The sequence below is a fragment of the Micropterus salmoides genome, unplaced genomic scaffold (assembly GCF_014851395.1).
Source record: "Micropterus salmoides isolate LMB-PRFRI ecotype aquatic unplaced genomic scaffold, ASM1485139v1 Ms_hic_scaffold_13, whole genome shotgun sequence".
NCBI classification, from domain to species: Eukaryota; Metazoa; Chordata; class Actinopteri; order Centrarchiformes; family Centrarchidae; genus Micropterus; species Micropterus salmoides.
In genome coordinates, this window is record NW_024040374.1 from 4,148,082 (window position 1) to 4,156,770 (window position 8,689).

The following is an 8,689-nucleotide window of genomic DNA, read 5'->3' on the forward strand; positions in this document are numbered from 1 at the left end:
CACATTCACACCTCAATTTTGGATTGAAGCTGGAGTACCTGGAAAAACGCAGCCACACATTACTAACCACTAACCACCATGCTGCCATTCATACTTTTGTGTGTTTTATGTTCAAAATTGATGCTTTTTGTTACTGATTGGCCCCATTGATACAAAATACAGATGATTGACATTTTTTCAATGGGATCTGAAAAGTTTTATCAGCAAGTAATATTTTTATTATCATAAGGAATGACTAATAATATGATGTCTTGCTTCTCTCTTACTGTAGAGTAAGTCAGGTTACAATTCTCCTATTGCATGCTGATCAGCACATTAGGCATAATGGGCCTCATTTGTATCATTATTCCTGGATATGATTACCAATGCAATTTTGGAACTAGGTTTTTTTTTGCGTTTGCATTTCCACCTGCTTAGATCAGCTCTTACTGCAAGTGCAACAAGTTATTATATCCCTAAAAAAATAAAAGAAGCCCCTTCATGAATGTTGAGTTTTGAGTTTTAGAATCCTACTGGCAAGGACTCATAGCTATGAACACTGAATACTTGATATAAAATTAAGAATAAATATTTAGTGGTGGTTTTCAGCACTTGGGTCCTATTCAGCAACATTACTGATATTATTGGCTTCTAAAATGTCTTTGTGCACATCATTAGTCACTGACAGGACTTTTTGTGTCCCATAAAAAGTCAATTTACTTTCAAAATGGGCATTATCTGACCTTGGAAGCATACACTGCTCAAAAACATAAAGGGCACACTTAAACAACACAATGTAACTCCAAGTCAATCACACTCCACTGATTGACAATCAATTTCACATGCTGTTGTGCAAATGGAATAGACAACAGGTGGAAATTATAGGCAATTAGCAAGACACCCCCAATAAAGGAGTGGTTCTGCAGGTGGTGACCACAGACCACTTCTCAGTTCCTATGCTTCCTGGCTGATGTTTTGGTCACTTTTGAATGCTGGCGGTGCATTCACTCTAGTGGTAGCATGATACGGAGTCTACAACCCACACAAGTGGCTCAGGTAGTGCAGCTCATCCAGGATGGCACATCAATGGGAGCTGTGGCAAGAAGGTTTGCTGTGTCTGTCAGCGTAGCGTCCAGAGCATGGAGGCGCTGCCAGGAGACAGGCCAGTACATCAGGAGACGTGGAGGAGGCCGTAGGAGGGCAACAACCCAGCAGCCACAGGTAGGGGTTGTGCTTACAGCCCAACACCGTGCAGGACGTTTGGCATTTGCCAGAGAACACCAAGATTGGCAAATTCGCCACTGGCACCCTGTGCTCTTCACACTGAGCACATGTGACAGAGTCTGAAGACGCCGTGGAGAACATTCTGCTGCCTGCAACATCCTCCAGCATGACCGGTTTGGCGGTGGGTCAGTAATGGTGTGGGGTGGCATTTCTTTGGGGGGCCGCACAGCCCTCAGTGTGCTCGCCGTGCGGTTGGCCCTGGGTTCCTCCTAATGCAAGACAATGCTAGACCTCATGTGGCTGGAGTGTGTCAGCAGTTCCTGCAAGAGGAAGGCATTGATGCTATGGGCTGGCCCGCCCGTTCCCCAGACCTGAATCCAATTGAGCACATCTGGGAAATCATGTCTCGCTCCATCCACCAACGCCACGTTGCACCACAGACTGTCCAGGATGCCACCTCATCAGGAGCATGCCCAGGCGTTGTAGGGAGGTCATACAGGCACATGGAGGCCACACACACTACCTCATTTTGACTTGTTTTAAGGACATTACATCAAAGTTGGATCGGCCTGTAGTGTAGTTTTCCACTTTGATTTTGAGAGTGACTCCAAATCCAGACCTCCATGGGTTGATAAATTTGATTTCCATTGATAATATTTGTGTGATTTTGTTGTCAGCACATTCAACTATGTAAAGAAAGGAATATTTAATGAGATTATTTAATTCATTCACATCTAGGATGTGTTATTTTAGTGTTCCCTTTATTTTTTTTGAGCAGTGTATTTGGTGTGATGTATATTTGTGCCTCCCAGAAACAGTCTCCTCTTCAGCAGCAGTCTCTCCCCCGACTCATTAGTAACTGTCTGCTGCTTTTAAAAGAGGATGAGAGGAGCTGCTGTGATTGCTCATTAGCGATTGTGGGGAATTGTGCCAGGATGTATATCGCTATGTCAAACAATCAACCTTGCTGAAATCACTTTTCTAGGGTGGATTTATTTTTACAAGGCAAAATGTATCCTTAATTTTTTGCACACAAGGGTTTCAGCTCAGTCCATTTCACTAAAACGAAATACTTTGTGACGACATTTCATCTGGATTATGTCAAAAGAAGCATGATTTTGGGTCCACAAATGTTCACACACTCCTGCATGTAATAAACTGCCCCATCCAAAAAAAAATTATCATGTACCTCAGCCATTTTTCATCCATGCCGAGTCTAAAATCTAAATTTCAAAGGCAATTTCACCATTATAACCAATATCCTGTAGATAATAATGCAATTGAATGTCTTCACTACAACTGTAACAGTAAATTTGATTTAGAAACTGAAATACAACATTTATGATACAATTTATAAAGACATACCTAGGCAATCTGTGTGTGTTGGCCGTGTTTACTAATTACATGTTGACTGTTAATTTTGAGTTTTTCTTTAAAATACTATTTATTTCCATAAAACCATGTTACAAATAACATAAATCTCCCAAATAATGGTCGCTGGTGTGTGTAGCATGAGATGAGAGATATCTGTAGGAGTGTGACTGCGGGCATGCAACATGTTCAGCCAGGGTTCGTCAGGTTAAGTAAATTAGAAACTATGTTGTATGTAGGTGAGAATATGAATGGATTTGTCAGTGTAGTTTATGAGTTTTAGCCTTGTTGGTGACCTGCATGATCATACTGTCTTATCCTGAACAAGTTAAATGCGTTTATAAAATGGATGGCTGGGCATGTTTAAATATTAAGTTAAATTAGTTTAATAAATTACCTTAATAAATTAGTGCTATTGTGTTTGAGATTAACAAATAGAGATAAATAAATAGGTTTACATCTCTTTGTTAATAAATGACTGAAAGGTGAGAACACTGCAGGCCATAAATATTTGCATTCAGTTTTGCACAGCAATTTTCTATTAGTGGAGATCTGAATTCTGTTGTGAAAAACTTCAACAAATTGCATGGAAGTGGAACCTTCATTGATTTTCCCAAATGCTGTCACAGTATTGACAGTCAGTTTGTAACCTACATTGTTGAGAAATGAGTGAGTGGAAGTTTATTTTCTCCTAGATGCAGGGATATTGTAACTAGTGTTGTGTGTTCTGAATCACCAACCTGCCAGTGTCCAGTGTGTGTCTGTGTGTTTTAATAACACTTTGATGCTATAATTTGTGTGATATTTGTTTCATAAACAAATCAGTACTGTCAGGAATGGTTCCATAGCTGAAGTGACTCATCGTACATACGCACTCAGACTGACTTATCAGGCTATGAGAAATGAAATGCCCGTCTTTTCCTTAAAGCACGTCAGGGAATTTAAATTTGCAAGCAGAGAGCCCAGGCAGCAATTACAGCTGCAGTTGGCCCATGCTGTCAACTATGTAATACCAAATAATGAATCAAAAGTACTCAGTAAACATTACTTGACATGTTACATACCGGTGTGTAGCTTTAGAGTTCAATGTCGACAATGCATAAAGTAGCCTGTATCAAATTATGTATGTTTTCATGCACCAGCTGAGCTGTTATGACAGCACTGGCACCTGCGCTCATTTGACCTCATGTCAACAATTTCCACACCAATTCATGACAGTTTAACTTTCAAGCCATTGTAACAGCAATATGCTTATTATCTGGCTTTTGGTCAGGTTCTAGGAGAGTGGGGATTTCGGGAGGACTCTGGACTAATGATACAGGTCTAATTTGTCCCACATCCTCTGTCCTACATTATTAGGTTTAGACAACAAAAGCACAGTGGTAAAGGAACAATTGTGCTTTTCGGTTAAATGTGAATAAAGTAAAAAACAAAACAAAAAAGCTCTGTCCCATGCTTAACATGGTCATGGTTGAGCAATGTTAAAAAAAGACCATAATCTTTCCCTAACCTTACTTAAGTGCATTGATTACTGTAGGTTTCCACTGAATGAAGCCTTAGCTTGACGCTCCCATCCACTCCCTTCATCCAAATCCACATCAATAAATCCACATGACCACTCGTAACAATGTATCCGTTTACTCGGTTAGCAGCAAAAAAAAAGGACCAGGAAATTTCAGAAAATAAAAATTATTAATTAACAACAAAAAGGGGAGAGGGAGAGAGAAAGAAAGGTCCACTCTTGGCTTGCCTGACTGTCCACTAAGGTAACTTCACAAAATCTTGTGAGATTATTCCCCTGCAATTAAAGGTACATGCGGTTAAAGGTAAAAGGCGATAACAGTCTATTCTCCAAATATTACCGATGTAGTATAAATGCACTCCAAATTATCCACACACATTTTAGCTAAGCATACAATTAACTCTTTGCATTACTGTAAATATTAACTGCATGATATTCTTTACACCAGCGTCCATGAGTTACTGGACTTGACTCCATCTGCAGTTAGCGTACTGGTTATCCTTGCTGAACACTCCTGGTGGTAGCTCAGGCTTGACCTTGCATCAACAGGTGGTTGGGTGTTAAGGCCTCTAAATCGTTGAGATCTGAAGATACCTGTGTGATTGGCCTGCTGTTATGATTGCTTCAGATTAACACAGCAAGGTATGGAGACCTTCATCCAAAAGTTGTTCCTTCACTGTGATGTTCAGAATTTTTCTCACAGAGCGGATCAGACACTCCCAGCTTCCTCCATGGTGTGAACCTGGATTAAAGTGCCACTGTACTCCCTTTTCTTGCGAGTTCTTTGCAAGCAAGAAATCTTTGCAAGAAATCTTCTAATTGTATTGAGGCATGCATCAGTGTCAAGTGAAGATGCGACTTCTAGATGTATGGTTCGTATGGCAAGACATGTAAAGATGACACCATATCTCTTTACTTACTTGCCCGCTTACTCTTTTTCACCAGAAATGGATCAAAGTTGTCAATGCCGACTCTTGTGAATGGAGGACTGTCAGGCAGGACGCTGCATCTTGGTAGATCCGCCATGAGTTGCTGGCCGGCAGCTCCACGTAGTTTCTTACAGCTGATGCACCTGGACAAGAACTTTCTAATAGAATTATCTTTGACGCAGTTGAGCCAACATATGATTTCTACCGTCATGAGCTGTAATATCGTGAATGTGCTTTTGGGCCACTGGTTTGGTGCACAGAGCAGGAAACTTGGTCCTGAAAGCCAGCTTTCGTTGTTCAAGAACACTTCAACAGTCTGTCCTCTCGAGACATGATCAGCAGGATTCCGATTGGTATTAACATATCTCCACTGTGAAGTCTGAGAGTGCTCCAGGATTGTTGTGATTCTATTGGCAACGGAAGTCTTGAATCTTGTACCTTCGCTGTTCAAGTACTTCAGCACAGCCATGCTATCTGTCCAAAAGATTGATTCGTCAAGTTCCATTTCATGTTGTGGTGGCAGCCCGGCTGACGGTGAGAGTCCTGGTTTTTTCTCCCTTTTCTCTGCCTGCCTCCCCGTGTCTCCTCCCCTGTGTGTGCTTTCTCTCTCTCTCCCTCCGCTCCTGAGCCCAGCCAACGACCCGCACCTGCACCTCGTCTGCCACCTCCTCTGCATGCTACACCTGCCAGCGATCAGCCTCATCTCCCACAGTATTTCTACCCCGGCTCTCCACTCCATCCTCGCTTGATCGTCGTTGCTCCAAACCCGGTGCCACTCGATCACTCAAGCCCTCACACACACACACACATACTCACTCAGCATCTCGTTTATTTCCCTGTGCTTAGTCCCCGCAGTGTCACTAACCCTGTTTTTCTGTCTGTTTCCCTCCCAGGTTCACTTGCCCTCGTCATCCGTTCTGTCGGCTGGACTCATCCTCCGGTCCTCTCCTCTTCAGACTTCCCCCACGGCGTCCTCCCAGTTCTCCCTTGCCTCCTCCCTTCCTCGGCCCCAGTGTCTCCTGGCTCTCTGGTTTCAGTCAACTCGGTTCCCCATGCCTGTGCTTCCCTGGCTTCCACCTCTCCCTCCACTTCGGTCCCTCAACCCCTTTTTCCCTCAAACCTCCTTTCCTCTGAGCGTTGTATTTGGGTCCTCTCTGTCCCCACACCACCCATCGTAACATTTCAAGCTCTTTCTTCAGAAGCTTGTCCATCTTGACAGCAACAGTGGCTGCAGTCAATTCCATTCTTGGTATGGTTTGAGACTTTAATGGTGCATTCCTTGCCTTTGCCATAATCAGGGTGGATTGAGCTTCACCTTCGTAGCAGTAGGTAACTTGCTGTTCCGTATGCGTCTTCACTAGCATCAGCAAAATGATGTAACTGTGCAAAGACTGGTGCACCAAACTGCTGTGTCTTAACACATCTGTCAACTCCAAAAGCCTCAAGCTGTTGCAAACCAGACATCCACTTTTTCCAGCTCCTAATGACATTTTCAGGCAGGTCTTCATCCCAGCTGTACTTCTGCCGGCATAAGTCTTGCAAAATTCTTTTGGCAGGCAGTGCCACTGGAGCAAGAAAGTCCAACGGGTCAAAAATGGAACTGACAAGGGAAAGCAGGCCTCTCCTAGTGTGTGGTTGAACTTTGAGGTTGATTTTGAACTTGAACTGATCCGTTTCGGCACATCACTAGATTCCCAGTGCTCTCTCCATTGGCAAGTCATCTTCATCCAAGTCCAAATCCTAAAAACCCTGAGCTTTTTCCTCTTCAGGAATAGAGCTGAGCAACCTTCAACTGTTACTCAACAATTTTGTTAGTCGAAATCCACCGTTTGCCAACATGCTCCTCAAGTCAGCGCAAAGAGTGATTGCTGTGTCTTCATCAGTAGCTGACTTAAGACAATCGTCTACGTAAAAATTTTTCTTCACTGTTTTGGCAGCTTCTTGACCAAATTCATCCTCAAAATCTGTTGCACATTTCTGAAGTGCAAAGGTTGCAACACTTGGCGAAGATGTTGCGGCGAGGATGTGGACCAACAACCTGTGTTCTTCAAGTGCCTGCTCGTAGTTCCCATCGGGCCACCAAAGAAACCTGAGGAGATCCGTGTCTTCATTGCTGACTCTGACCTGGTGGAACATAGCCTCCCCGTCAGTCATGACCGCCACGGCCTCTTGTCGGAACCGTAAGGTTAGATGTGTTCCTTTTGAAAGCTTTCTTGAACCAAAGTCTGTCTTCTCCATGTGAGTTTGGTTCCTTTCTCTTTGCTTTCAGGTCCTACTATCAACTTCAGAAACCAGGCCACAGCGCGTTTTAGCTTTGTCCAGGATGAGTAGTGGGTCATCAACTGTACTGTAGCATCTTTGGGCTCTTGCGCCTGAATAACCTGCACATGAACTACTTTTTTTAACCTCTGAGTCATCAATGTCCAGCAAAATTACCTAATATCCAACCTAATATTGTTCTCACAGCGTATGGGCTGTCATCCACGCTGTTAACCACCTGCAGTGGCTCCATTGCCTTGGGAACGTTTGCTCCTATGAGTAATCCAACCTCTGCTGGGATAGTGGGGAGTTTCACCTCCTTTAGATGAGGCCAACTGTCAACATCCTCTTGGCAGGGAATATTGTCTTTGGTTACAGGGATAGTTTTCTGTGAAAACACCTCTGAAAGCTCAATAAAGTGGTTGCCATGCAGGCTACTGTTTTCCAGTCCAGTTGCAATGCAAGTGTTAACAATAGATTAATTCCCCATTGTTTGCAACAAGATCCTTGTATTGTGTCCTTTCATACTCAGTTGGTTTATTAATGACTCCGTAGCGAAAGTAACTGAGCTACCTGGATCCAAAAATGCGTATGTTGTCGCAGCCTTGGTTCCCTTTTGTGCTTCAACACATAAACATAACCAAAAGAGCACCTGAAAACTTGGTTTACATTCCTTCTCGGCCACTCTGCTCCTCCAACGAACACCATCTGGCTCTGCCATCCCCTAAGCACAAAGTAATCTTAGTCCCGGCTGTTCTCATCTGTAAGATCACAATGGTGAAACAAACTACCACATGCCATCAGAGCAGGGGCATCCCTCTCTAACTTCAAGAAGCTCGTGAAAACCCATCTCTTTCGAGAATGCTTCCTCGTATAACACCTCTAACCTCTGCATTTCCTGTGCTCTTTTTCTTGTATCTCCTTACAATTCTCTTGTATTGATTGCACTATTCATTAACTCTTACTTCTTACCCTAGGTATTTACCTTATTGATGCTGGGTGTGCTAATAGCTCTTACTAGTGTTTATTGTCACCCCTGCTCTGATTGCATGTGGTAGTTCATTTCACCATCGTGATGTGACAGATGAGAACAGCCGGGACTGTGTAGGGATGGCAGAGCCAGGCGGTGTTCGTAGGAGGAGCATAGTGGCCAAGAAGGAACGTAAATGTATTTGACAGTATTTTTACACATGTTGATCCTTGTTTGCAATTTCATGTTGCTATTAAAGCGTTTACTTCTGTAATTCTGTCACTTACTTTTTTCCTACACTACATTCTATAAAGTAAAGATGACTCATTCACTTATACATAGTTTGTTGCCAAAAATGCACACATCCGATCCCTCAAGCCAAAAATGCAGGATGGTTTACAGTAAAAGGAAAGTGAATTATAAAAAAACAATTTA

At 42.9% G+C, this 8,689-nt stretch overlaps 1 long non-coding RNA gene across 1 annotated transcript; it reads left to right on the forward strand.

Annotated features, from left to right (window-relative positions):
* Positions 1 to 5,863: 5,863 nt before the first annotated feature.
* LOC119901381 lies at positions 5,864 to 7,717 on the forward strand. The gene is made up of 2 exons (XR_005444178.1): positions 5,864 to 7,210; positions 7,295 to 7,717. It is a non-coding gene; the product is annotated as an uncharacterized LOC119901381 (long non-coding RNA).
* The last annotated feature ends 972 nt before the right edge of the window (positions 7,718 to 8,689 follow it).